General features: G+C 44.9%; 1 long non-coding RNA gene and 3 other non-coding genes across 4 annotated transcripts in view; all 4 read left to right on the top strand.

Annotated features, from left to right (window-relative positions):
- The first annotated feature begins 13,096 nt into the window (after positions 1-13,096).
- LOC146805251 (small nucleolar RNA SNORD16) lies at positions 13,097-13,198 on the top strand. The gene has a single exon (XR_014968380.1). It is a non-coding gene; the product is annotated as a small nucleolar RNA SNORD16 (small nucleolar RNA).
- A 425-nt stretch (positions 13,199-13,623) lies between these two features.
- On the top strand, positions 13,624-13,691 carry LOC146805250 (small nucleolar RNA SNORD18). The gene has a single exon (XR_014968375.1). It is a non-coding gene; the product is annotated as a small nucleolar RNA SNORD18 (small nucleolar RNA).
- Positions 13,692-13,784: 93 nt separating this feature from the next.
- The window catches only part of LOC146805247 (uncharacterized), a 50,729-nt gene continuing 37,210 nt past the window's right edge, over positions 13,785-27,303 (top strand). Inside the window, exons 1-2 of the long non-coding RNA XR_014967441.1 lie at positions 13,785-13,893; positions 14,115-14,253. This is a non-coding gene — a long non-coding RNA (uncharacterized LOC146805247). The remainder of the gene's footprint in view (positions 13,894-14,114; positions 14,254-27,303) is intronic.
- Positions 13,954-14,053, top strand: LOC146805249 (small nucleolar RNA SNORD16). Its single transcript, XR_014968381.1, has one exon. It is a non-coding gene; the product is annotated as a small nucleolar RNA SNORD16 (small nucleolar RNA).

Genomic DNA, 27,303 nt, shown 5'->3' with positions numbered 1-27,303 from the left:
TCCCACAAATGATGTGCGAGTGCACAGTTTGTTAGATGAGGCAGGCATTCTGTACTTGATAAATCAGTTTAAGATTTTATCAGGGGAGGGAGAACTAGGAAGTTTACGAGCAGAGGTGACAAAGTGGCCCATATTTGGTTCCAAGAGTCCAAAGATGTGTCTGTGACTGGCTTACTATTTTAACATTGTATTTTAGTTGCATTTATACAGAGCTTCATAGCAGGGGATCTGTATAATATTTATTTTGTGAGTGTAATCATGCCAATCTCACGGTTTTTAAGCTATATGTATTACAAACATTTTTTGTTTTCTTTATGCTAAATCTGATTGCGTAATTTTCTCACACAGGATATTTGGCTCGAGATGAAAATGTCTACCCAGAATATTTGTGTGAATGTTTGCTGCAGCTGCATGTGTAGAGATAACAATGTTCACCTCATGATTTGCAATCGTAGGCTGTGCTCCACCGTCTTCTCCTCTCATGGTTCTTGGTGACACTACTCTCAACACCTTGAAGATGAGCTTACCTTCTATCTGACCACTCTCACTCTCTCCACCCTAACTTACATGACAAGCCTCTAGATCTCATGCTAACATCCACCTCACTGGTCTCTTTCCCGGCTTGCCTGCCCATTCCATAACTCGTGTACCATTCCCCATCTCCCTGCTTCCCACACACACCACTGAAATCGCCTTATTTTTTTTTTTTTTTTTTTTTTTTTTTTTTAAAACCTTTATTTGTGCATGTGAAAAGAACAAATACGGGCCTACAGCCGTCAGGCCGGCCACGGTACGGTTAAGCATTGGTACAAACATTACATCCCCTGCGCATCCACGGTCAAGATTAGCAACGAGTCAAGAGGTATACACTGGAGAGATCCTTGACACCAGGGGGAGGAGAAGTGAAGGTTAATTTTAAGGTTTTCAAAATAATTTTATCAGGGAAAAATCAGTAAAGAATAAGAACCAAGGAGATTCGAGTCCGCAAGATAGCTTCACCACACGGGAGAGCAGCAGCATCATTAAAACGGTCATGGAAGGAAAATCTCAGGCAGTGAGGCGATGCAGTTATATAACAGGATAGTCACATGAGTAAATATGCACCCCTCCAGAGCCGCCCCCACTCAATCCACCCCACACCCGGACCCCGAATCGAAACAAGTATAGCGCAGAAACATAAAAGAAAAAGGCCCATAGAACTAAGTAGAAACAGTGAATTACCCCCCCACCCTACACCAATGCGGAGGCTACGGCCTACCCCCCCCCCAGCATAGTGCCTGTCGCCCAATGAACCCGAAATATAGACAAGAGAGAAAGTAGGAATAGAGTAAAGAAAAATAAGAGAACAGAGAGGTGAGTGGGGAGGAGCCTACGTTACCCCAGAGCGCCCGAAACCATCGGCCAACTATGGCCTCCACACACTGAGAGCCCACTACGCCAAAAGCGATCATGTGAAGATAACGTGTCACAACAATTTAAATGAAGGCGAACAAACCGCGACGAGTGCGCACAACATATGCAAACAGTTCCAGTCCCAGTCCAGCCCATCCGTGAAACCATGGCGATATAAATCAATTCAGCCCTGGCCCGATCGCGGGCTTAAGATTACACCAGCCCCTACATGAAGGCCCCGCACCCCGTGCAGACAAAGACAATATGGCCGCTTGGGAGAAGATGGTGAAGTAGAGTCACAAAATGGCCGCCGACCATCTATTGAGGTCCCCTTGTGCACCGCATAAAGTCCAGACCTGGCATGTAAAGTACAGGAGTTCCACAGAAAAGAAGCAGTAGGCCACCATGAACGGTTCCTCGAGGACGTCAGGTGTCGCTCTGCTGGATACTCTTGCGGGTACGGTGAGGCAGGCAACAACGAAGCAGGCAGCAATGAACGGGGAGACAAAATATCCGCAATTGAGCTGGAGAGCGATTGATCCTGGGTGCCGGTAAAGCCAGATGCAGGCACCAGTGTAGCACGATCATACACAGCCATTGCGTCCCCGCAAGAGGACAAAAGCACTGGCAGACCCACGCCTTGTTGATGACAAACGGGGTGCTCACGACCCGCAGCCGACAGTATGGAGTCAAACCGCTCACTCAGCGCTTGCAAGCCAAGACACATTTGTAGACGAAAGTCCCACAGGGCAGCCAGAACGGAGCCGCATGTCAGCGGAGGCTGCGCCCCCACATCGGTAGCAATCCGGGACGGCACTGTGGAGCTGGTGTCTGGTAGAGGGAGGGCGAAGCGGGCAGCGGGCGAGACCGGAGTAGCATCCCCCAGCCGCGAGCAGGCAATCAACGCCATGTTTTACCGCAGAACGGTACAGTGGCCAGGGGGGGGGTCGTAGCAAGGAGGCAATTCCCCTCAGGTCTGCGCCGCAACAGGGAAAAGCCAACAGTCGCTGCCCTTCCCTCGGGTTCGCTTCGCAGCCGACTAGGCAATAGAAGAAGGGGGTCTGCAGCCTCCCACAGCGCGGTCCACAGAACGGGGCAGGAAACCCGCTGCACCGGGGCTTACCCTATAGCTCCAGCCCATCAGGTGCGGGGTGCAGGAGGTGTCCGGGCGTCCCTCCCCCGGCTCATCCGGCAACAGTCCGTGGTGTGAGGCGGGACCGGGACCTCAGGGCTCAGGTGTACGCTCGTGGGTCCGGTAACTGCGGAGCTTCCAGGGGGCCGGCCAAGGCCACGATAGAGCAGGGGTCCAGTGCGGAGAACAAAAGCACCAAGAACTCCGGCGTCCGGGCGGGCTAAGACTCCGGGAAAGCTGCGGCGCAGTCAGCGCGTCGTCGCACACGTTGCACCTCGAAAATCGGCGAGGATAGGAGTCAGGATGATAGTCCGAGGCCAAGGGCCGACGGAGCCGGGCGCTCAAGCGTCTGCTCCGGTCGCCATCTTGGCTCCTCCCCCCGAAATCGCCTTATTTAAATGGAAATTTCATACCAGATGTAGTCACTGATTTTTCTTGAACCACATCACTCATGATCACACTCTGCTGCTGGAAAATCTCTTCTTAGACAACTTCAACTGTTACCTCCTGTCTGCCGTCAACTTCTACTACTCCAAAATATATTGTTCCCGCTACAATCACCCCTACAATCATGGACCACATTTTCCATTGGAGCCAAAAGACCCACATGCCTGCACTCCTTAAATGATGCAAATAATCTTTCATCCATCTACATTTAAAAAAATTACAAACAGGTTCTTCAAGCACCAGCTACTTTGAGCTCCGCCAAATCCACATCACGTTCTACCCCCAGCTTTTTTTTTTAAAAAAAGAACGAAATCAAATAGCACAAACTCTCCTCTCACCTCTGTTCCACTACACCTAGTCCATTCTTATTGCCAGCGACTTTGCGTCTTCTTTATCCTAAAAGCATGCAATCAGAGACTCTCTGCTCTGTCCTCTCTGGCCCTCCTCCACTGTCATGTAACCAATCTCCTCTGCTTTTCATTTACCATAGCATCGACTCCTATAGTCCAGCCGATTAACAGATTGTTTGTCATGTCTCTTCTTTCAAAACCTAAATCATTATGCCACTGGCCTTCTCACCTAGAGGTAGGACCATTCTGTCTCTCTTCACCCTCATATTTTAATCCTACTAAGAATTCCCTCAAACCAGGATTAGTGTTTCCCTTGCCAAGAAAATCAGATGACCCACCTCTCCTTTCAACTACTATAAAACGCCTCTTTTCTCAAACTCTTTAAGTGGCTAGTTTTTAACCTTCTCTCCCATATCTGACTTTCATCAATACCACACAAGTCTTTCTCTTCCTCATCTCGGCCCATATTAACATTTCATCCATCCTCCTCAAGCTATCTGTGGTGCTCGCCTCAGTCAACTGCCCAGTTGTGCCAGCAACTCTTGCCTCCGCAGGTGTTAGGCACAAAGTGCCTAATGTTTTTCATCCTATATTTCCATGCAACATTTCTCTATCTGTAGGTGCTCTTCAGTTATCTAGTCATCCATCCTGCCAGTTTGCATTCCTTAGCTTTGTTTCTAGGTCCTTTTATTTTCCCTTTGCATTACTTTTTCTGGTACTACAGTTTTTCACATTGGCTTCCCCTATCACTTCTGTGCTGAGTATACCCAGATCTTTTGCTCGTTCACGTTCTTACTACCCAGCATCCAAATAAAGATCATACCCATCCCTCACTGGATAGTTCTCTACTAATTCCTGCTGAACTCATCAAAAATCCTTTATTAGCCTGCATCCTTTCCTACTACTCTATCCTCCACTTTTTTGTTACCCCTGGACCAGTTTTCCTCCCATTGGTTAAGATCCTTGGACTTTTATTGAACTCAGATGTACACATTGAAATGTTCACCCCGGCACTGCTAGAGCGGACAGATTGCAGATGTTTAACAACAGAAAAACATCCCCTCACCCTTGTCAGCCCCAAAACTTCCAGGCCAGTGCTTACTGTGAGCTGGTGGTTACTGTTGGTCGGCACCAGCACTTAATTGTCAACACCGGGACTTGAGCATAACAATAGTTGTTTATTAACTCACTGCACTTTAAAAATGACTAATACCTGCCGCTCAAAGCCTTCCTATAGCTTTGGGGGCCTGGAATAGTGTGAATTGTCCCACTTGTAGCAATGTGAATATCAGTTGTTGTGTTTGTATTGTCATTGACAGCGCTGACAGGGACTATGGGTGGTGTGAGTTAAAGTGACCTCTGAGGAGGGCCCCGGCACTTCTTTTTTTTTGTTTTTTTTCAAATGAAGCACTGCTTCAGGCAATACAATGGTTACAGTATTGCTCTTTCACATCATTCTATTTCAAGGAAGTACTGTCATTGAAATGCATAAGGGGTTGTTTGCCATCAGGCTTTTTATCACATTCAGGTCCTTATTTCATATAAACATTCTGTAGAGTAAGCATCCAGCGAATAGCACTGGCCAGCCTTTGTGCAGATATCCCACCTAAGCAGCATTTATGAATGCCTGTGTTCAACTTCATGGGCATAAAAGAGCCAGATCTATTGACTTTGTCAAAGCCTGTTTCTACTGCCCTTAACAGAACCTGCACCACCGCAGTCATTTCAAAGCAGGTAATCCACTTTTAACGGGCGCTGACTGAATGCTTTGATATAATCATAAGGTTGTATACTTCAAGCAAAACTTTTGAAAAACAATTATATATATATATGCGTTGTAATATGGCAGGACATTTAGAACTAGCCGCACCCTGTTTGTTGTGAGGCATAGGTCAAGATTCCACTAATAGAGAATAGAATGAGTGGCAAGGCTTGATCTCGGAAGGCCAATGATTGTTTTCAAGCAGTTACTTTTTTTTCTGGATGTGCAGAAAGCCTGCTATTTTTAGGTCGAGCCTGGGCAGCGCATACACTTCTCAACGAGGCATACTGTATTCAGGTGTGGAAGTTAAGTTCCGCCCACTCTCCACCCTTATTTTTTATTGCCTTGTGTCATTGTCCACTGTAAACTGTGGCTGTTCATTGGTCAATAGGCTTAGTAGTCCCTCCTTGGTACCACCTTGTTTCATTTTGTATCCTCCCATGGCGGCACCTCCTGTTACGTGTGTTGTTACTCAGTAGGCTTTAATTACAGCCCCCATCACTATTTTCTCAAATTGCTTTGTCCAGCCCGCTGTTGCAGGCAGGACACACTCTCTCATAACGCTTCTTTAAAAAATGTTATGGCACGGGTGCCGAACGCATTTACAATGCAATAGGTCTCACGTTTGCTAGAGTTTAAGCTATTGGCATTGTAAATGACAGTGCCTTTCATTTATCTGTTTTAAAAGCAACATATAAATACAAGGCATTGTCATTTACAACGCCAATAGCTCAATCTCTGGTAAATGCGAGACCTATTGCATTGCAAATGCTTGTTCAATATACGCTCATCGGCTATTACAAATTCTCGTTGAAGTTAGCACGGCAGCTTACACGCGTTTTTATGGTAATCATATGTTTAACTCTAAAGTGCATGCGTTCCCTTCCTGTCAAATGGATCCTCTGTAGCTCTGTTCAGGCCAGATTTCAGTAGGTGTGTGAATTTGGATGTGGACTGAATTAATCCACCGTTGCAGATACATTTGTGTTGTCTTTTTTTGTTTGTGTTAACCAGGCCTCTAATTTATTGGAAAACGTGCATTCAATATGCAGGAACGGTTTAGTGCAGTTGCTTTGTAATAAGTAGGCTATGCAAGCTTCGTGGCCTGCAACTGATTTGTATTTCTCTGATTCTGAGTGAATTGTCTTTGGCTACCCACTGGCGCAGGCAGGAACAGTAGCGTTAAAAAAAACGTTGAGGATCTGTTTAACGCCCTCTTTTTCAAAGTGGGGTTGTGTTCATTACACCTTTAATGTATGTTACTCTGTATTTATTTATGATTGTGGGCTTCTATTTATCAAATTGGTTTTCTGAGAGTTTGAACGACATTTTGATTTCAAAAGTAGGCGAAATTTGTATTTTTAAAACATGTATCTGTCATTTCTGATCTCTTCCGTTGTACTTGTTTATATGTTTTTTAATGTGGTGTACTTTGTCTTGACTTGACTACATGGCATTTTTCTAATAGTACCATTCCAACGCCTCTCAAACGCCAATTGCTCAGGTAGTCGCCTTCTGTACACCTAACGTCGGTTACTCACTATCTCCTTTTAGTATAGGTGATAGTTCAATTTCAAGGCTCATTACTTTCTTTACACTATTCCACTACATCTAGACCTTGAATTATGTTTTAGCGTATAATAGTGGCATGCTCACCTTAAAAATTACGAAACAGTTTAGGTCCCTGTGTATTAGGTGGTCGGTTACGGTTCTTGGCTGCAGGCATGTTGATCTTTGCGAGTAGGGGTATCTAGGTATGCTTTTATAGCATATTTGCATGTCTCATTTTTCAGTGTCCGTCCACGTGTGTATGTAATGTGCAAGCAATGTGAAGTTGAGGTGCAAAAGTTCAATCTATTGCCTTTGTAATTGTTCTAAACGTGTACATTTGCTAGATGTATGCCACCATTAACTAGATTTGTTTGGCCCCCGCAACTTTACTTTGTTAAAATCACGTAATGCATTCACAGTCCGGTTTGGATGAACTAGCAATTCTTTGCTTAATAAATCTTGAATATAACTCTCTACATGTCTGTGTAGAAAGGCATTAATTAACTCGCGACAGTCGTTATTCTTTAATTTTGTGCAATTGGTCTAAGCAGCTACTGCATTTTTAACAATCTACTTGTGCAGTTGTCTTTTGACTTATCTACATATGTTGCTACACACCCAATCAGCTTGAACTCGTTGGATACGGTATAGTGTTGTGAACGGTTTGACGTAACGGTACTTTTACGGAGCTGTTTTTTAATGTGGAAAAAACGCATTTGACGTCACCAGTACAAGACATTGAGTCAAATTGACTAGAAGAAAATATTTGAATAGGAACAAAAGATAAGTAACACACTTTAAGTCGTGCATGTTAAACCTATTTTATTTGGAGAACCGAGCAAAATTTGTTCGGGAATGCATAAACCATTTTTGGGGAGGTTTAGGGAGTGTTTGGAGATGACAATAATGGATCAGAAAAAGTAAAGTTGTTAAACCAATCAGATTGGCCAGGTTCTTTTATGTTCTTAGTACCCAGTGTCTTAATGTTTGTGGTACAACTGTTGACTCATTAACTTTATACTATAATCTGTGTGTTTTGGAATTGCAAAATATGACTCCATGTTCGAAACCGATGATATGATCACGAGTGTCTATGTTTGTTCGTAGTAAAATGTGTCTTAAAGTGAATAAGAATGTCCATCTGATGTGAGATGGTGGTTGCTATTGTGGAAAGTGGTGTCTACGGCCTAGGGTGCTTGGATTACGGGGCGGGGGAGCCACACAAATAATGCACACACACCAGAGCTGTGGTCTGGGCCGGAAGTCCCGTGCGACCTCCGCCCGTTTATTTATCCTCTCTGGCCACGCCTGGCCAGAGTGTTACAATGGAGGCAGTCTCACGGCCTAACAACTAGACTGCTACATCTAATCCCAGATCAGTGTTCTTCTGGGACATCAACGACACTTCAACATGCTAAGTCTGCTAGCTTCTGGCTCGGCCTTGGATTCGGCCTTAGGCTGTAGCGGCCTTGGGCATCGCGCTGACATCTCCTTGCACTGGCGGCTGGCGGTGTTTCCATGACATTGGATTGTCCACCATCCGTGGCTGGCATTGCATCTTCAGGCACTGGGTTTTGAGTGTTGTCAGCGGGTGGTGGCAGACAGCCACTTGGACACTCCTCATTTCCATTCTCCTGGGGTGTTCAACATCGATGTCCTCCGGTTGTACTTGTTTAAACCAGGAGATATTCCGGGTGATGATCTCTCCTCCTTTCTTAGGGGTGAGGGCAGTTCCATTGAGGTTCAGAACTGTCCACAATCCGGGCTCATATGCTGTGCGGAACTTCCCTCCGCTGCGACGGTGCAGCACTAGGACGGTGCATCCAGGCGCTATGACTCTTGGCCGCCCTCTTCTCCGGCTACTTACTCTGTCGTTAGTAGCTCTTCGTCGAGCTTGTGTTTCGACAGCATGATATGGCTGTGGTGGCCAGTTCTCAGCTACTGGAATGGTGTCTCGTTGGGGACCAGCTAGCATTAGTACCCACGGCGATCGCTGTGTCGTGCAGTGTGGTGTGCTGCGGTATTCACTTAAAAATCTATGAAGCACCATTTCTGGGTCAGATTGTTCGGCTACTGCTATGCAAAGGATTTTATTGAGTGTTCGCATGAAGCGTTCCGCTTCACCATTGGCCTGGGGCCACTGTGGAGTGATGCTGTGATGTTTGATTCCTAGTTGCATTAACAGCTCTTTAAATTCTCCTCCTTGAAATGGAGGTCCGTTGTCAGTTTTTACGACTTGAGGTAGTCCAAAGAGTGCAAATGCTTTCTCAAGCACTGGCTGCAGATGGTTGAATGAGGTTGACGGTATGACTTCTACAATTGGATACTTTGTGTAACTGTCGACTAGGACAGCAGTAACTCTTCCGTCTGGGAAGCTCCTGCAGTCTAGGCTTACCCACGACCACGGTGATGGAGCTGGCTCCTCTGTTACTACCGGCGATGGTGCTTCAGGGTTACTGGTGAGCTGGCAGGCCCAGCAACTCCTCACAACAGTGTCCACAGCTGCCTCTAGGCCAGGGAACCACACCTTTTCTCGCATCCGCGACTTCATCCTCACAGTACCTTGATGGCCTTCATGGGCTAGAACAGTTGCTCGTTCCTGGAGGCCTACCGGGTTGACGATCCGTGATCCACGTAATACGACTCCACTGTCGGAAGTGCTCAGCTCGTCATGTACTCGCCACATCTTCCCTAGACGGATTCGGTCTGGTTCATTCCATCCGGTGCTACCTTGGAGGAAACCTTCCCATGACCCCCTGCGTATGGCTTCTAGTACTCTTTGGAGTACAGTGTCATTGTCCATTTCCTCTTTTATCTGTTCAATTGTGAGAACTCATGGACAGGCCCATTGAGATAGCATGCATACGTATTCCTCGGTACGTTGTTCTTGTCGGGCGCTTCCTGGTAGTGTGTCTAACGGGTGTCTGGACAGGAAGTCAGCCGGATTTTTGGCTCCGGGCCTGTACTCTATGTCCATTTGATAATGTTGCAGTTGTATCGCCCACCTTTCAATCCTGGGCGGTGGATGCGGAGCAGTGCCTCTGAAAAGCGGAAGTAGTGGCTGGTGATCAGTTACGACACTGAACGGGTGTCCACAAATATAAAGATGAAAATGGTTGCAGGCCCACTTGATAGCTAGCGCCTCTCGTTCAATTTGGGAGTAACGAGCTTCGGTTGGTGTGAGTGCTTTGCTTGCGAAGGCTAGGGGAACCCATTTTCCTGGTTCTGTCTCTTGGGCGAGGAGTGCTCCTAACCCCACGGGGCTGGCGTCCACTACTACTTCTGTTCGACGTGTAGGTTCAAAGTAGGCCATGGTGCTTTTGCTCAGCAGGGTCGTCTTGACCTTTTGGAACGCATCTTCCTCTTCTTTTCCCCATTGCATCCTTAGGAGCTCTTAATGGCTCGGCCACCGTAGCCAGGTTTGGTATGAACCGTCCACAGTAAGTGGCCATACCCAAAAAGCTCCGAACTTCTGATGCTGTGCTGGGTGCTGGTGCCTGTTGAATAGCTTGCGACTTTCTAGGGTCTACTTGCACGCCATCTTGGCTGAAGACGTAGCCAAAGAACTCAATGGACTTTTGGAAGAATTGACATTTGTCCCGGTGGAGTGTTACTCCATGGTCAACTAGTCATTGCAACGTGGTTCTGAGATGACAATGGTGCTCCTCGAGAGCCGCTGAGTGAATGAGTATATCGTCACTGACATTGAGGACGCCTTGGAGCCCGGACAGCATCTCCCGAACTGCGTTTTGAAAGATTTCTGCTGCCGAAGATATGCCGAAATTTAACCTTCTATAGCGGCGTAGCCCCAGGTGAGTTGAGAAGGTCGTGATATACCTGCTTTCTTCTGCCAGCTTCAGCTGGTGGTACCCCGCGTTGAGGTCGAGTTTGGAAAACCACCGAGATCCATTGAGATCCGCTAGTATGTCGTCGACCGTTTGGGTAAGGTTCTCTCCCACTTTATCGCCTGATTAGGCAGGGGCATGTCGATGCAGAGACGTATTTTCCCTGGCTGTTTCGGCTTTTTTCGGCTACGACCATGGGTGACACCCAGGGTGTCAGCCCCGTGACTTTCTTGATCACTCCCTGCTGCTCTAGGTTCTGTAGCTCCTGCTCGACGAGTGGTCTGAGATGAAAAGGTATGCGACGGTGTCGTAGGACCACTGGTTTTACAGCCTTGTCAATGTGTAGCTTCACCGGGTCTCTTTTCATGCATCCAAGGCCTTTGAAGAGTTGTGGGAACATCTCGAGTATATCATCGGCCTGTAGGGTCTTAACTGCGTTAGCAAAAGTTACCAGTCCCAGATCTTCTGCCGTGTGGCTGCTTCTCGGTCTATGACGAGGAACGTCGTGGTGACTTTGTGTGTGTCCGACTTGACTTGCACCATCATCTTTCCTTTCAGGGGTAGTGGCTTCTGGCTTCCATACGTCAAGATCTTTACGTTCGACGGAGCTAGTACCGGCTTCGGCTTCAGTTGTTTGTACTGCTGGCAGCCCATGACGTTTACGGATGCTCTTGTGTCAATTAGAGCGGTTACTGGTGTTCCCGCAATTTCGATTGCGCATGTCGGTTGTGGCCTCCGTCTTCGTTTTAGATCGCCAGCAAAAGATATCATGTAGGCTTCAGCATCCACCTCTGTGGATGAGTCTTCTAGGTACTGCCTTCGGTTGGCTGACATTTTCATTCCTTGAGATTTGTCTGCTTCGTCAAGCGATAACTGTCGTACTGCCTTCGACGGCGGTCGTCTTCCTCGAGCACCTCTGCTTCTGGCCCCTCCTCTGCAGACGCTGGCATAATGGTTGAGGTTGCCGCACTTCGAGCACGTCCGGCCTTGTGCAGGGCATTCTTCGGGTGGATGTTCCTTATTCCCGCAGTAGCCACAGCGTGACCCTCATGGGCGTCTGGTCAGTCATTGCCCCCGGGTGCCTCTAGGCGAAGTTCGCATGGCATCCGCACGTTCCGTCTTTATCGTTATCGGCTTTTCCGCTTGCTGGGCAAGCGCGGCATCCATGACTGTAGCTCTGGCATCAGAGAGTTTGTGCGACCTTGCTAGGATAAGAATATCTTCCAGGGTGATTCCTGGTTGTCGCAGTATGAGGGTCCGAAGGTGTTTGTTGCGGCACCCTTGGATTGCTTGGGCTCTTACTTCTTTGTTCTGGTCCTCGTTCATGCAGGTACTAGCCAATTCTCGCAGTCAAGCATGGAAGGCATCCATTGTCTCGCCTTCTCTCTGACGCGCTTGTGGAAGTTTGAATCGCTCGTATTCTGGGTTGAGCTGGGGGTCAAAATGGGCATTTAGTGCCCTGACTGCTGCGTCGTAGTCGGTAGGAGGACCGGTATCCGGGAGGTGTGCAAACAGTTTATATATTTCTTCCCCCCCAAAGTGAAGCAACAGCGACCTTTTTACTGCGCCTTCCGTCTCTCGAGTGGCGGTAAAGTGGTTGTTGAGCCTGCCGATCCAAGCTGTCCACCTCGGTGATGCTGTCACGGGATCAATGAGCTCACTAAATGGGGGCAGTGCTGTGATCTGCGCATGTTGCGATGTAGGCTGTACTATTTGCTGCGCAAGCAGCGCGTTTTGTAGGGCCGCGGGCCCAGCCGCTGCTGCGGGGCCAGACATGGTGGTGACCGGGTGTAGTTTATGAAACAGGGCACTGTAGCAAGGTAGGGTATTTCCCCCTCAGGCTTAGAGTAAAGTCAGGAAGAGAGCCTGTGCATTAATCTCCCAGAAGACTCTGCTTCCCCTGGCACTAGGAAGTCTTAGGCATGGAGAGTTGATCAAAGGCTGACTTTTGAGGCAACAGAGCATGAACAGGCAAAAGTCCCAGCCTCACACTTCTTTTATCAGCATTTGGGGCGTTATATACACGCAGTACCTTGAAGCCACCAGCAGGTGGCGCTGCGTCGTTCCTCTGAATCAATCAGGAAAAGCCGGGTGAAAGATCGGGCTGGTGCACGCGTGTGCGCGAAGGCTGTGCAGCGCTGATCAAGCGCGTGGACCCTTTTCGGCCAATTCAGGGCCAGACAGCTGGGCGATTCTGCAGGCAGCGCTGCAGATACAGTAGCGGCAATCAGACTTCACCACTCGCACGCGGCTCCACCAGCGCCTCGGAATGAAACCGGATCTCCGATGATCGGCAGCGCGGAAACTCAGCTCGTCAATGCTCCCACCAGTCAGCAGGTCATGGAGGTGAGCGGGCAGCATGCGAAGGGCAGACAAACGCCCACCCTCGTCGCCAATGTGGAAAGTGGTGTCTACGGCCTAGGGTGCTTGGATTACGGGGCGGGGGAGCCACACAAATAACGCACACACACCAGAGCTGTGGTCTGGGCCGAAAGTCCCATGCGACCTCCGCCCGTTTATTTTATCCTCTCTGGCCACGCCTGGCCAGAGAGTGTTACAATGTATGGATGCCCTTCCGGGCAATGGAGGCAGTCTCACGGACTAACAACTAGACTGCTACAGCTATGATGTAATTTGCGTCTTACCTGGTGGTCAGTGACAGTTGCCTGCTGTCTTTGAACTGCCACTATGGACTGACGATCATTTTTGATTCTGAGCAACTTGACGGCCCTGCTAACCTCTCACTTTTATCTTCAAACTTGATTTCAAGAAATAAAGTGTTTGTGTGGATCCATAATAAATGCAGCTTGATTAATGCAAAATTTCTTTACCATTCAGGCCTGCGCCCGTCCCTTGATATCTGTGTACTCTGAAAAGGGTGAGGTATTGGGAAAAAATGTCACCTTGCCTTCTGTGTTCAAGGCTCCTATTCGCCCAGATATTGTGAACTTTGTTCTCACTAACTTACGGAAGAACAACAGACAACCCTATGCTGTCAGTGAATTAGCAGGTATGAAGCTTTTTCTGCATACATATATTTCGAAATGTGTAATTGGGGTGGTTATGCCAGTTAATTTCAGAATGTGTTTGTGTACTTACAGTAGGCATTTGAACTACAAAGTGGATTTTCAATGTTGCCTCTTCTGAGAATGATTTCTACTTAATTGGTCCATGTTTCTGAAATCCATGATAAAAGTAGAAGTTCTTACTGCATTAGTAAAGCATGTTATATACTGGGTCGAAATGTGTACTTGCCATTTCATTGTTTTAAAATGCATCGGTGATTTCTTTTTTTTTTTTTTTTTAGGGCATCAAACTAGTGCTAAATAATGGGGTGCAGGCCGTGCTGTTGCTCGTATACCTCATGTACGTGGCGGTGGTATGCACAGGTCTGACCAGGGTGCCTTTGGCAACGTATCCTTTTGATCTATTGTCTATCAGCCGTTTGTGTCCAAATGTTTTAAACTAATTATTTGCGATGATGTTGTAATTTGCGTCTTACTCTGTACTTGGTGATGGCTGCCTGCTGTCATATGCCTGTAGAATTGACTGACAAAGCCATTTAATCTGAGCAACTATAAATACTACAAAAAATATATAAGTTTATAACAGTTATTTCTTAATATAAAAATTAGATGTGTCGTGGAGGTCGCATGTTTGCCCCTACCAAAACATGGAGACGTTGGCATCGTAGAGTGAATATAACCCAGAAACGTTATGCAATCTGCTCAGCGTTGGCTGCTTCAGCTCTTCCTGCCCTGGTAATGTCAAATGGTATGTATGGTTACTGGGGGGGGGGCACTCTAATCGCTGCAGAAAATACAGCATTGGTGACCTGAGACTATCCATGTCATACATAGCCTGTACATTTTTTCTCTGGTGCTAAATAATTAGAACTCATTCATCTTGTACGGGTAAAACATGCAAAAACTGCAAAGGACCTGGCTGAATAAAGTCATTTTAAGGAAGGCAGGAGAACCCTGAACTTAAGTGCATTGTACATTGATATTAGTTTTCTTTATATAAGGTAGCATGTATTGTTTCCGTGGTGTCTAACTTACCTAGGACATTGCTCCAGCGGAAAAGGGCAAAATTACATATTCCTCCCTGCGTCACAGACCTGTCGTCACACTAACTCATTCACGCACGCATTCTTTGGTGGGGCCCATAACACCAACACTCATACGTCTCACTTCGAGTCTGCACACAGGAGGAAAGGAGCGCTGGACATGTGGGGTACCTTGTTACCTATAGGAGGAAGATCTATACATTATATACATTATATACATCAGCACCTTTTGAATCCTAACTTTAACATCAAGGCACTCCACCACTTGGTCGATGGACCAATTAGTTGGACTGGTTGATGGTGATGTAGAACCAGCTAAAACACATTTAAAGCTTCGGAACTCATCGATTAATCAATACCCTATTAAAAGAATCACAGACTCATAAGGTTGTTAATTAATGCTTAGTTTATCGAATGAATTCACTTTCATTTGCATAATCAGAATTTTAAATCAAATCAAAATTTTTTGTAAATCTCTTTAGCACAAATTTACATATAATTATATTGATCTATTTTGACATCTATGACCATTTCCCGAAAACCCGTCAGCCCTGCATAAATTAATAATCCCTTCTGGTCAAATCTTTCCGTCAAAAGCAGGTTAAAACCCAAATAAGTCCAGGAAAGTTATTTTCGCCCAGCATGATGCAGTCCCAAAAGGTAGTCAAAGGACCAGACAATCGAGCTATTAAATCGAACTCCACACCAACAATCACCAATGGAGAACACGGTGGCAACTTTTTTTTCCCTACTAAATACCCCCTTCTTTTATATCCTTTCCCCCTACTTCTAGACCAAATATGCAACAAATTTTAAAAACAGCAGTAACCTGATTGGCTAAATCCCCCTGAATTTACAAGAAGTGGTGACTTTCCCAAGAGTTTTTGTTTCCCTGGGGACAGGGTATGACATGTCTCAAATTTGTAAGTTTTCCTCGGGTTCTCAAGCGAAAGTTCCGAATTAACAACATGTAAAACTCCGGGTACAGGTCGCCTTTGTATTTTCAGTCATTCTCACTAGCTGAGTTCTGGCAATCCTCTACGTTCCTATCCTTGACAGGAAACACGTAGTCTCATGGTTGGATGTTGCCTGGAGAGCTTCAGAGCCACCCAAGTCTGCGCAGTAGGCATCGCGCTCAAATGACGGTGGCCACTTCCGAACTCCATTTTGAATACTGTGGCCTAGTAGGCCCGAATGCCAACTTAAGCAAAGATAAACATACAAATAATTAATATACGGAAATGAAGATTCTAATGTCTAAACCCACACTAATCCCAATATATATTAGTATTTTACTAGCTCATAGCAACATTTAAAGCAATGATACTCACTTTTCTGCAATACCAGGAGCACAAAGCCTCACAAGAGCAACGTAAATCATGCAATTCTCTATTTTCAACACATTCTACAGTTAGTTTGCGTACCATGGTTAATCATTAGATTTAGTGGCCATGCAATTTGCATTTTAGTCCCACATGTATCTTGTGTTTATCAAGTTGTAAAGGTTGATTAGTAATAACACTCCAAACAATTAATACAGGTTAGTATGTAGAATGATTACGTAATTAGTATTGTCATGCAAAATAGAGAAGGTATACAAAATTTCGTTTTACCTGCTCCACCAATCCCCCCTTTGGTGATTTTTTAACATCACCACAAATACCATTAAATTTCATAATTTTGGTGGAAATGATTTCTCAGTTCTCTTACTCAGTTATGTTACATCATAGTTTCCCCCATTTCATCCTCTCTTGTTTTCTTATACATACTTTCTTTCCATTCTTCCAGTTCTATATCTTCTACTTCTCTTTCTTTCATTTCTTTTCTCTTTCTTTTCACAACCTCCCTTTTTATTTTATTTTGCAATTTTCTTCTTTTGATGCATACGCATCCTAACTTCATAATCAATATTAGTATTACTACACAAGTTACTGGTATCAAAATTTTACCTACAAAAGAACTGCCTAATTTTGTTAAGAAACTTTTTATAGTAGAAAATCCTTTTCCAATCCTTTCCCAAACACTTTCAACTTCCAGTGGAACAATTTCCTCATGCAACTCAGTTATGTTCTTAATATATTTCTTTAAATTTTGACTCTCGTCAGGAATGTAAGTACAACAATGTTGCACCTTCAGCATTCCACAGACTCCTCCCTCTTTTGCTAAAATAATGTCAAGGACAAGTCGATTTTGCATTATCATGGCACGCATAGCAGGCGACACACCTGCACTACCAGCCCTGCATACGCAGTCTTAAATCCTGACCACCCAACCCCTTCACATGCTGGGGATATGATTGCATACAAAGTAGCACCATAGCGCATACTGTCACAATGGCCGGTCGAGCCTAAGAGTCGATACATTCGCAATTCATTGGGGCGCCACACCCACACGACTGTTCGAGCATTAGTTTGAGAGGCCTGGACGTGAACTTCCATGCACATCCCCTAGTTTTTACCTGTGTTACACCCCAGTTTAAGTGACATATTTTCTATCAGAGCCCATAGGGTACACACATTGTTTTTGTATTTTTATTGTTTCCTTTCCTTGCCAATTTTCCTTCAGTCTTTGCAGACGAAATGTGATACCGCATACTGTGCTATATGGCATAATCGATGGATGGATAGGTATACTGTACAGTAGATAAAATCTGAAAATGTCAATAAAAATATGTTACAAAAAAAAAAATCATGGCACGCATAGCAACCATTTCAGTATTTACAAGTAAGAATCCTCCAGCCGTGCTTGTCGATAAGCGATCCACTACGGTTGATAATTTTCTAATTTTATGTGCATTCAGTGATATTCCAACTGCTGGTATCAGTGCTCCAAAAACGTCCCCTACAATTTCGACCAACTTTCCCTCCTTCTACGAGTTAGTTGTCTACCTATTTCGTGCACCCCGTCTTTTCCCCTTCCCACATGAAATATCTTTGGGAAGACCAGACCTAGGTAGCATGTGCCATACCAACGGTCCGGTAACCGATAATAAGCCCTGTTCCCACAGATGCAATATAGTCCAGGGAATACCGGGTCTTTTCCTCCTTTAAATCCCCATCCTCCCATGATTCTATAGACATCATGGCATTCACTTGCACCTACAAAATAATTGTCATAAACAGTTTCATTTCGTCTAATGCACAATTTCCCTTTCTGAGGCCAATCTAAAGCCATAGCCGGACTGGTTTCTCCCTTCAAATGTTTTTCCTTTTCAACATCCCAAACTGTTGTCTCTTCTTTTCCCTCAGGTATCTTTCTTTACATCTTAATTCTCCTCTCTTCTACCAAGTCCAAGAAGGTCTTCTCTTCTTTTCTCAGACTACAAGTAAGATTGTTCCTAAACACTTCTTCTAAAGTTAATTCTCTAGTTTCTAGGAAATTTTCACCTAAAACTTTACTAGATTTTATCTTATTTAGTTCAGGAACTACAGGGACCTGTGCAAAAATGTTATCTACATCTGAGTAATAATATTCTAATTTCCCTGCCTTATAGAACTAACTTGCTAATACACTACATGTTATTCCATATGTGACAGGAAGGTGGTGATAGGCAACACCCTCTGACACCGATGCAGGTAACTGCATACAAACATAGCAATCTCTAACATCCACAGTCTTTACATATTCATACAATAAATGATGATTTGGATGGAAAAAACTCCTCAGATTGACATTTGGCTGTCAAATTTGGAGTTCTTTTAAAAAAAATAATTGGGGGGGGGGGAGAGGGAGGAAGTGCCACAGAGTCTCCAACTTCCTTTTCCTATCCATCAGGCTCCTCCCAGTGCTTTGTCCATCTCCTGATCTCCTGTTCATTCTGCCTTTGGGTTTCAGCTGGAAGGATCACTCTTTGTGTCTGCTGTATCATTATCATTGGATATGAGGACTTTTGAATTTGATATTTTACATGTAAGTTGGTGTTGTCTCTGTTTGATTGGGGGTATTGCAGTTGCTGCAACTACAATTTTGGTACTTATCATTCTTTTTTAAAATTGTTGGGGGTAGCCAGTAGGCCCAGAGCTAGTCATGGGTGGGTGCATGATGAAGCAACTGTTCCGTTGGTGTGTGTTGAATGTTTTTCAAACATCATTTAGGGTATGAATGGCATTAGATTGAGTTGGAAAATGTGTTTTTGGGGGGTATTTCTGTTTTTGGGTGTGTGTTAAAAAGGCACAGCAGTGTGGTTTAGCATGCATCTTTTGCCCGGCTTCTTTATAGGCCTTTTGGCAGTTCATTGTTTCCCAGGCCTCCTGCTTGTTGCTTGGGATTTGCGAGTGTCCATGTGGCTGGGGGCCTTTTCTGGTGGGAGTTATTAGTGTGCTGCTTTTGCCATATATAGTCCTGCATGGTATTCCTTTGTGGCCTAGGCTTCTTGTTGTGGGCCTGGCCATGAGGATGGCGGCCATTTTGAAGGCAGGCAGTGTGTTTTTTGCAACAGGCCTGCATTGTCTGTCTTCTGTTTCTTGTAGTTGGGTGGGCCTGGCCATGTGGCTGGTGGCCATTTTGAAGCCTAGGCCTGCAAGCTTGTGTGGCCTTGTCTGCCCACAGGCCTGCTTTCATCCAGTAGGCTCAGAGCAGGTAGCCACAGGTGCATTAAACAAATGTTTATCTGTGTGTTCTGTTGAATTTAAACATCATTTAGGGCATGGATGGCATTGGATTGAGTTGGAAAATGGGTTTTTTGGGGGGTATTTATGTTTTTGGGTGTGTGTTAAAGAAATGCCTTTGTTGTGTGTGCCTGGTGTGTTGGTGTGCACCCTGCAGACTTTGTTTTGCCTTGTGGATTTTCGTTTTTGCATTTTATTGCATTAAAAAGGCACAGCAGTGTGAGCATGCATCTTTTGCCTGGCTTCTTTTATAGATCTTTTGCAGTTCATTGTTTCCCAGGCCTCCTACTTGTTGCTTGTGAGTGTCCATGTGGCTGGTGGCCTTTTCTGGTGAGAGTTAATATGGGCCTGCATGGTTTTCCTATTGGCTTACTGCTTCCATCCATCCCCTTTGCCAGCGGCAGCTCCCTTCCATTACATTTGTATTTTGGTTGTTGTTCTTATTCTTTCATATCCTTCCTGAGAGTGTACACTGTACACAGTAAGTAGTATACCATAGCCTTTGTTGCCAAAGTCTCACAAATGGCTACACTATATCTTCTATTTTTTTGTTTGTACTAGTAGTAATTGAACCACAACAACAAATGCAACATTTCACTGATGTTCTTCTCCTGGCTTATTTGCTTTTAGGTGCACAAAAAGACAGAGGAGGAGGTAACTATCAACATCATCCGTTTTACTGCCAGACAGAAGTCCTACTGCGCACCACATCACGTCCAACTGTGGCCACAGACATCTCTGTAACTTGTGCACCTGCGTCCTGTCTGACCTCTGAAGAAAATGGGCCCAAAGAAAGGTACCAGGTCCTCCAGGACCAAGAAAGTTGCCGGTGAGAAGAAGGAACAGAAAAAGCAAGAGGCACTAACCACGACTGGTGTGCCGGCAAATGTGTTTTTTGGGACCAAAAAACACACGCCTGCAGCAGCGTTGTCCGGCGGGAGCCAAGCTGGGAGCAGCACATCCGCACCAGCGGGCTAACCCCTCACACCTACGCCCAAGCCCATGAGTGTCGCAGAGGTAGCCAGTCTACTAACGCGCAGCGATGTTGAAATGTCATTATCGCAAAGTAGTACAGAATCAATGTAGGCGGAAACTTAGCAGATAAGTCTGCAGCAGCAGGCGCAGCCGCAAGAACAGCAGCAGCAGGCGCAGCCGCAAGAACAGCAGCAACCGCAAAAACAGCCGCAAGAACAGCCGCAAGAACAGCCACAACAACAGCCCACAATAGTAGTTGTTCCTCCTGAAGTAGGGGCATTTCAGGAAACGAGCTTCCTGCAGACAAAGAGGGGCAAGCTACTGTTTCAGAAGATCCATTGTCTTCCAGACCCCCAGCAAGGAAAAGGAGGGTTACTCCATCATCTTCTTCTTCAAGTCCTGCTTCTGATGATCTTGATGCCACTTGGAAGCCACCAGCTCAGTCTGAGAGTGATGCACACCACAGGACAAGGCTAGTGAAAAGGAAGGTTCCAGAAAGCCTTAGAGTTATGGAGGTAGATGTACAAGAGGGGGATGATGATGATGACGAGCCAATCATCACGGACATCACTTCCGGGTCAAAGGATATGGAGACCAACATATTACCCTATCCAAAAGGGCTGCAAGGGATGTAGCATGGATGCCAGCAACACAGGTAACACCACCACAAACTCCTGCTTCCATATTTTCATTTGCAAAGGAAAGGCAGGGACCTACATCCAGCTCAACCACCACCTCAGTAGGTAGTGGTAGAAGTCGCAGTGTAGCTGCACAGTCACATTCCAAGCACACCTTCCAGTTCATCTGGTATTGAAAGTGGCACATCCAGCAGCACCAGAAAGTTTTCCTCCCCAGTTTGGGACTTCTTTTCGGTTAGCAGTAAGGAGGAGAACATTGCTATATGCTCAATTTGTCGACATGCTGTTGGGCGGGGTAAGCTTGGTACAAACTATGGTACCGGAGGCCAAACAAGTCATCTCCAAATACACCACACTATTGTGTGGGAGGCTCACCTACTTCGCTTAGGACAAAGTAAAACTTAACCCATTGTTGTTGGGCATGAAGAATCAGGGGATGATATTATCGCGGTGGAAGGTGAACAAGAGGGAGACATTTCTAGCCCTGCCCCCAGTAGTGTAGTAGTACCGCCCACATCCTCCTCAGCAACATCTCAGTGGCAACGCAGTAAGAGTCAGAGTCAGGCTGAGACACCAAGGCGACCGAGTAGTACTGCAATGAAACAAAGTGCGTCGTTGAGCCTAACTTTTTAAAGAAAACAACTGCACCACAAAGGAAAATAATCCAGCCTACCATTGACAGCATGTTAGGTTAGAGGGGCAGTACCAACGCAACCACCCAACGGCACGGTTGTACAATGCGAAACTGGCTAAAATGTTAGCGCTGGACCTTCTCCCTTTTTCATTTGTGGAAGGGGTGGGTTTCCTTGAATTTGTGTCAACCATCTGCCCTAAATGGAAGGTTCCCAGACGATCCTATTTCGCAAGAGTTTCTGTTCCAGCACTACATCATGATGTGCTGGAATTGGTTGGACAAGCTTTGCAGCAGAGTGCTGTTCACAATATCCACCCAACAACAGACATTTGGACCAGTTGCCAAGCCACTGATTACATGTGCATCACTGCACACTGGGTCTCATTTGTGGCGGTTAGAGATAAGCTATCTGAAGTAGGTGCTGTTGACACAACTGAGATTTTTAAAGCTACTCGGAAACATGCAACTGTGTCCATGTTCGCCATGGAGAAATCTCATACTGCTGTAAACATATTGAAAGAGTTTCACAGCAAGGTTTTTGAATGGCTGCGCCCAAGAGGGCTTAAGATTGGTTTTGTTTCCACAGATAATGGCAGTAATGTACTTAAGGCCATGGAGCTTGGTTCCTATTTCAGGGTTCCGTGATTTGCGCACTGCATTAACATTATTGTTTAAGACTTTCTGAAAAAAGAAGCCATAGTCAGCAACTTACTGACCATCTGCCGAAGAATATGCACTCATTTCAGCCATTCTTTTAAAGCTCGGAAGCAGCTGAGGATCATTCAATGTGACTATAGAATGCCAGTCAAAGCACTCGTCCAGGAGGTGGCAACACGTTGGAACTCAACTTATTACATGCTTGACCGTCTGTTTGAGCAGTGCAGGCCAATCAATGATTATGTCATGAGAAGAGGGGATGCTACTGTGAAAGGCATGACCCTTCAGATGGACCAATGGTGCCTAGTTAAATGCCTGACTGAGATGCTTCTTCCTTTCGAGTTCTTCACACGTGAAGTCAGCAAGGAGGACTGTACTCGGGCCAAGCTATCCCATTGTTGCAAATGCTAGAGCATCAGCTGAAGGAGGTGTCTGAAGCATACAAAGATGTAGAGGGAAAAAAAGAAGCATATGAGTTGGTGAAGAGCTTAGTCCGTCGCTTAGCTGACAATACAAGGGTGCAAAATACGATTTTGTCACAAAAACATTACATTTGTGCCACAATTCTGGATCCACGGACAAAATGGGCACTGAAGACATTAACTCCTTTTTCAGAAATGGATGTTGCCCGGTATAAAACTTGGATAGCTGAGTCGAGTAAGTTGGAAAATGAACGGCTGCTAATTAAAAGCCTGCTAGATAAACCCACAACAAGTACTGCAGCAGGGCATCCGGCGTCAAGTTCAACTTTGGAGCCTGAGGGCAGTGCGTTTGGCTCAGAACACTCACCAACACTATCGACAACAGCAAGAACTGGATCTTCAGGCCCAGTAAAATCGTTACAGGATTGGTATTTACAGCAAGGCATTGGTAAGTCCAGTGCTGATGCAACAAGAAAAGAGCCCGAAAAAGGTTTAGCACCCCTGAACATTGAGCGGATGGTCCAGGCCTATCTGGACGACCCAACAGAGGTGTACATTGATCAAAACCCATTGCGGTATTGGTATGGGAAAAGGGGCAATGGCCAGTACTCAGCAGGCTGGCGATAAATTATCTGGCTTGCCCTGTCGCAAGTGTCCCTTCGGAATCTGTTTTCAGTGCTGCTGGTTCCATTGTAACAGTGAGAAGGACCAGTCTCTCGCCCAAAAACGTGGAGAGGTTAACAATGATCAAAATGAATCAGCACTTTATACCACCGAATTACACAATACATGAATCAAGGGAGTAAGATGAGGACGGCGGCTCAGGTGACGGAAGTAGTGTGTCAGATGATGATTACCTACTTCTGGTTGAACCCCCAGAGTTTGAGGACAAGCTATACTTCCCTGACAATTAGGCTTGCACTTCCAGTTCTTACTGTCTTCCTCCCTTATTTTCTTTTATTTGTGTGTCTGTCTTTCTGGTTAGAAACTTCGAATCACAACAAATCCATCACCACCGTCTTCTAATTGTTTTATTGCCATTTACAAGTTTCGGCTGTCTGCATATCACAGTACACTCCTCCGAATCCTGCTCCTCCATCCTCCTGAATCTCCCTAAATCCATTGCCCTCAAGAAGACAGATGATGATTGGATGATGCAAAATAGAAGAAAAAAGAAAATATTTCCTAGTCCCTCCAAAAGAAGTGGAACATGATTGATGATGACTACTATAGCTATCCTCCTTTCTGATCCGAGAGAGACTGCCAATTAACTGAAGATGAGAAGGAACAGGTAATGAATGATGCCATGCATTGGACGCTGACTGAGTGATTTTGTTGTTGTTTGTTGTGCATGAAGTTACTTCATTGTGTACTTTATGTAATAATCTACACACTAAAAGTAACTCAAGTCCCTTTTCCCTTCTTGTATTTTTAATAACAAATTTGTACTTCTACTGCAGGCCGATGCATTGCATTTTGAATATAGGAAGGGGACTCACTCGGTACACGCAGACTGAGTTGAACAACACCATCATGATGACCACAGTGACATAGTATCTTCACAGTCACTCAGTACATGGATCGGAGATGATTGATGGAATAAGTCAGGGCATTTCATGAGTGGCATAAAAGGTAAACAAGTAAACAACAACCACAGCAGACCTAAATGTCTGTGTAGCGGTGGAGTCAAGTGTAGTGGTGGTATGACTGCGGTGCATTGATTTAGTCACTTAAATTGTAAAAATGCTATGTTGCTGGATATGTGCTTTGTCCAACTCTTTCACAAAATGTACGCTAAATGGAGGATGTGCAAAGGGTGCTGTCACCGTGGGCCTGCTCTGTCCTGTTGGTGTTGTAGGTTAATGCTGGAAACAGACTAGAGTAGCGATGATGCATCCATGCCGCCTCGGAAAGTGTTCTTGTTGCACTACACCATAACTTGTGCATTTTTTTCAACTTGGTTTCTCAATATCCCTTTTGTTTTTGCATCTACATTACAGGCCGGGCCTTACCCTGTGCTATACTTGGGAAAAAATGCACACTTACCTTACCAATGAATCTACATCTGCCAGGCAGGCAGTGGCGTCACCCAAGATTGATGGACGGAGCATCCATGGAAGGGAGGACCAAGAGGAATGCCGAGATTCAACTCCCCATTTGACCAGGGTAACACAGTAACAGTATCAACTTTCATCATCTTTTAAATAATTCGATTCATTTTTTGGTCTACAATCATTACAACAGTGTGCTCTTGTTGTTATTACTATTATTATCATTAGGTTTGCTCTCTGTCTATAATTCTTCTCTACAGATATTTTAAAATTTTCTTTGCTATCTGTAAAAGTAAGCCCTGTAACGCTGAACACAAACTGTATGTAATCCGGGTCTCCTTATCATCATCATCATGCATGCATTTCCTTTTTCTCCCTTAACATATTGATATGGATATGGTAGTCTACAAAGATTCTGTCGTTTGATGTTTGTCCATGCGTACTGTTTTTCTTTCTCAAACCTTTCCCCAAACCCCCCTTCCCAACCATTCAACAAACCCTAACCCTCTTCCACCGGGCTGTGTGACTTATTGAGGTATGACTACATTAAATGTACACCAATAATTTATCACACTCTTGCTGGGGCGGATGTGGCAAAAGCAACAGTACTTCAATTTCAAGGCAGGGCAGGGATCTTTTTCTTCTTACCCACCCATGAGCAGTATAATTGTGAGGTAATTTCTTTACCAAAGGAACCTAATACATCAGCATTAACTCCTGGCATTGATTGGATTAATGGAATTCATTTGTTGTCATCCTCCTACACAGCACTAACAGTTACGCTTGTGTCCAGTGTACTGTGGGCCTAGTCAATTGACTCAACACAACTAGAGTTTATAACTCTGTGTACTACTAGGCTATCCCCACCACCATTATATTTTGTTGTATTTTGGCATATTATTGTTTGGCAGTAAGTTCTGTACTGTACTTCATTCTACTACTCCTCAAAGAGTCTCTCTCAGGCTACTGACTGTCTAATTTTCTTTTTTTTGCAAATGCTGCTGCCAGTGTCTACTACTACTACTACCACCACCACAACCATGGCATGTTAGGAAAAAAAAAACATCATCACCATGCAGCCATCGCTGTGCCTAAGTTAAACATCAGCCATTACAAAAATGGGGAGACCCATGGTATGGGGACCTGGGTGTAGACTTGATACCAAAAACAATGGTCCTTGACCAATTAATTAATACAAGTGAGCCAATTGCTTCAATTAGTCAGTTAGTTTTTGTAATCTTGAGCTCGAAACCCAAAAAACACTTTTTAGAGGGAAAGAACTCACAATATTCAATATATAATACAATCCAACAAAGAACAACATCCAACCTTGTTTAGATTATCATACATATTAATTTATTATTGAATAAGGCAATTTAAGGTTGCTCCAAGAGGAACGTGCAACAAAAGAGGGTGATTAAGAGTGAGTGGGTGAGGCAAGAAATGGAAACAAAGTAGTAAAAGAAATTCATTTGGTTTACAATAAGGATCGGTTGTAGTTCACCGTCCAAAGAACCTGGTCACATCTCAATCACAGATACATGTTTTCGTATTTCAAAAAGACCCAATAATTGGTCTAGCACAAGGAAATTATATGTGTATCCCAGGTAATGGAAAGTAAGCGTCGACGTTTCGACCCGTCTTGAAGGCCTTAAGGAGATTTAGACCTTGGCCGTGCGGATCTTCATCAGGACCAAAGGGAAGGGGTTTGGGGCAACCTGACTGGGTGATGAATTTGATCGTCCACCTAAAATGTTAAAACACGGGGAAGTGGGGATGTCGTCCTGATTAAAACCAACCACTAGAACCACGTACGTCATAGTAAATCGTGTACCTGATATCCAGTTCAATGGGGTTCCTCAGACATCCAATGAAAGGAGGATTGCATATCAAAGGTAGTAATAGAGCTGTGGGGACTCAATCCGTGCTGTAGGAAATTAAAAAGAAGGGTATCTAAGAGTGGGCAGTGTCACTCGCACTCTTACTGAAGTTAGCACTTACGTTGTGGAGTCATACCAAAACCAAATGATATATGACTATAGTTTCAAATGATGTTAAAAGGAGCATTAAGTCGCATTAAACATATGTGCTCAAGGTAAGCCGATTCATTGCAAAAGTACCGGAAAGCATCTTACCGCAACAGACGCAGCTGTCTGATTCAGGTCAGTCGCTATTGTGATCGTTATAACGAGGTATGAGGTATGAGGTTCACTCGTAACTAAAATAGAAAGGATGGTGTGTGTCAGGGGGTGGGGGTGGCTGGGGGTTGATAAAATAGATTTAGGAATGGGATGGAGATTACTCTTACCCAGAGGCACAATATATGTGCTGACTATTTGGGAACGTCCGTCTCCGCCGAAGCTGCCGCTCAGTGTGAGCTTCGTCCGCGTCTGCATACGGTTACCGGGGCAACCGTCAGCGTATTAATGACGGTTACCGGGGGATGGACAGGGTAGAAAGACTAACCGATTGACTGCGGAAAGTCGAGAGTCAAAGTGCATAATTATTTTGATAGGTACAAAGAATTTCAATACTCTAGCAACATGGAGAGAAATACATAAAAATTCCATAGATTTGTAGTAATCAATACATAATTCGTTGGGAGATTTCCACATGTAATTAAGAAAGCGGAAGACATACATAATGCAATAATTTGTAAAAACGGACAATCAATGAATGATTCGTTAGGAAAAATCCACATGTAATTCAGAAAACGAAAGACAGACATATCGCAATAATGCGTAAAAACGGACAAAAAATCAACAACATTA

The sequence above is a fragment of the Triturus cristatus genome, chromosome 8, assembly GCF_964204655.1.
Source record: "Triturus cristatus chromosome 8, aTriCri1.1, whole genome shotgun sequence".
NCBI lineage: Eukaryota > Metazoa > Chordata > Amphibia > Caudata > Salamandridae > Triturus > Triturus cristatus.
This window is presented reverse-complemented; position numbering and strand designations above follow the sequence as displayed.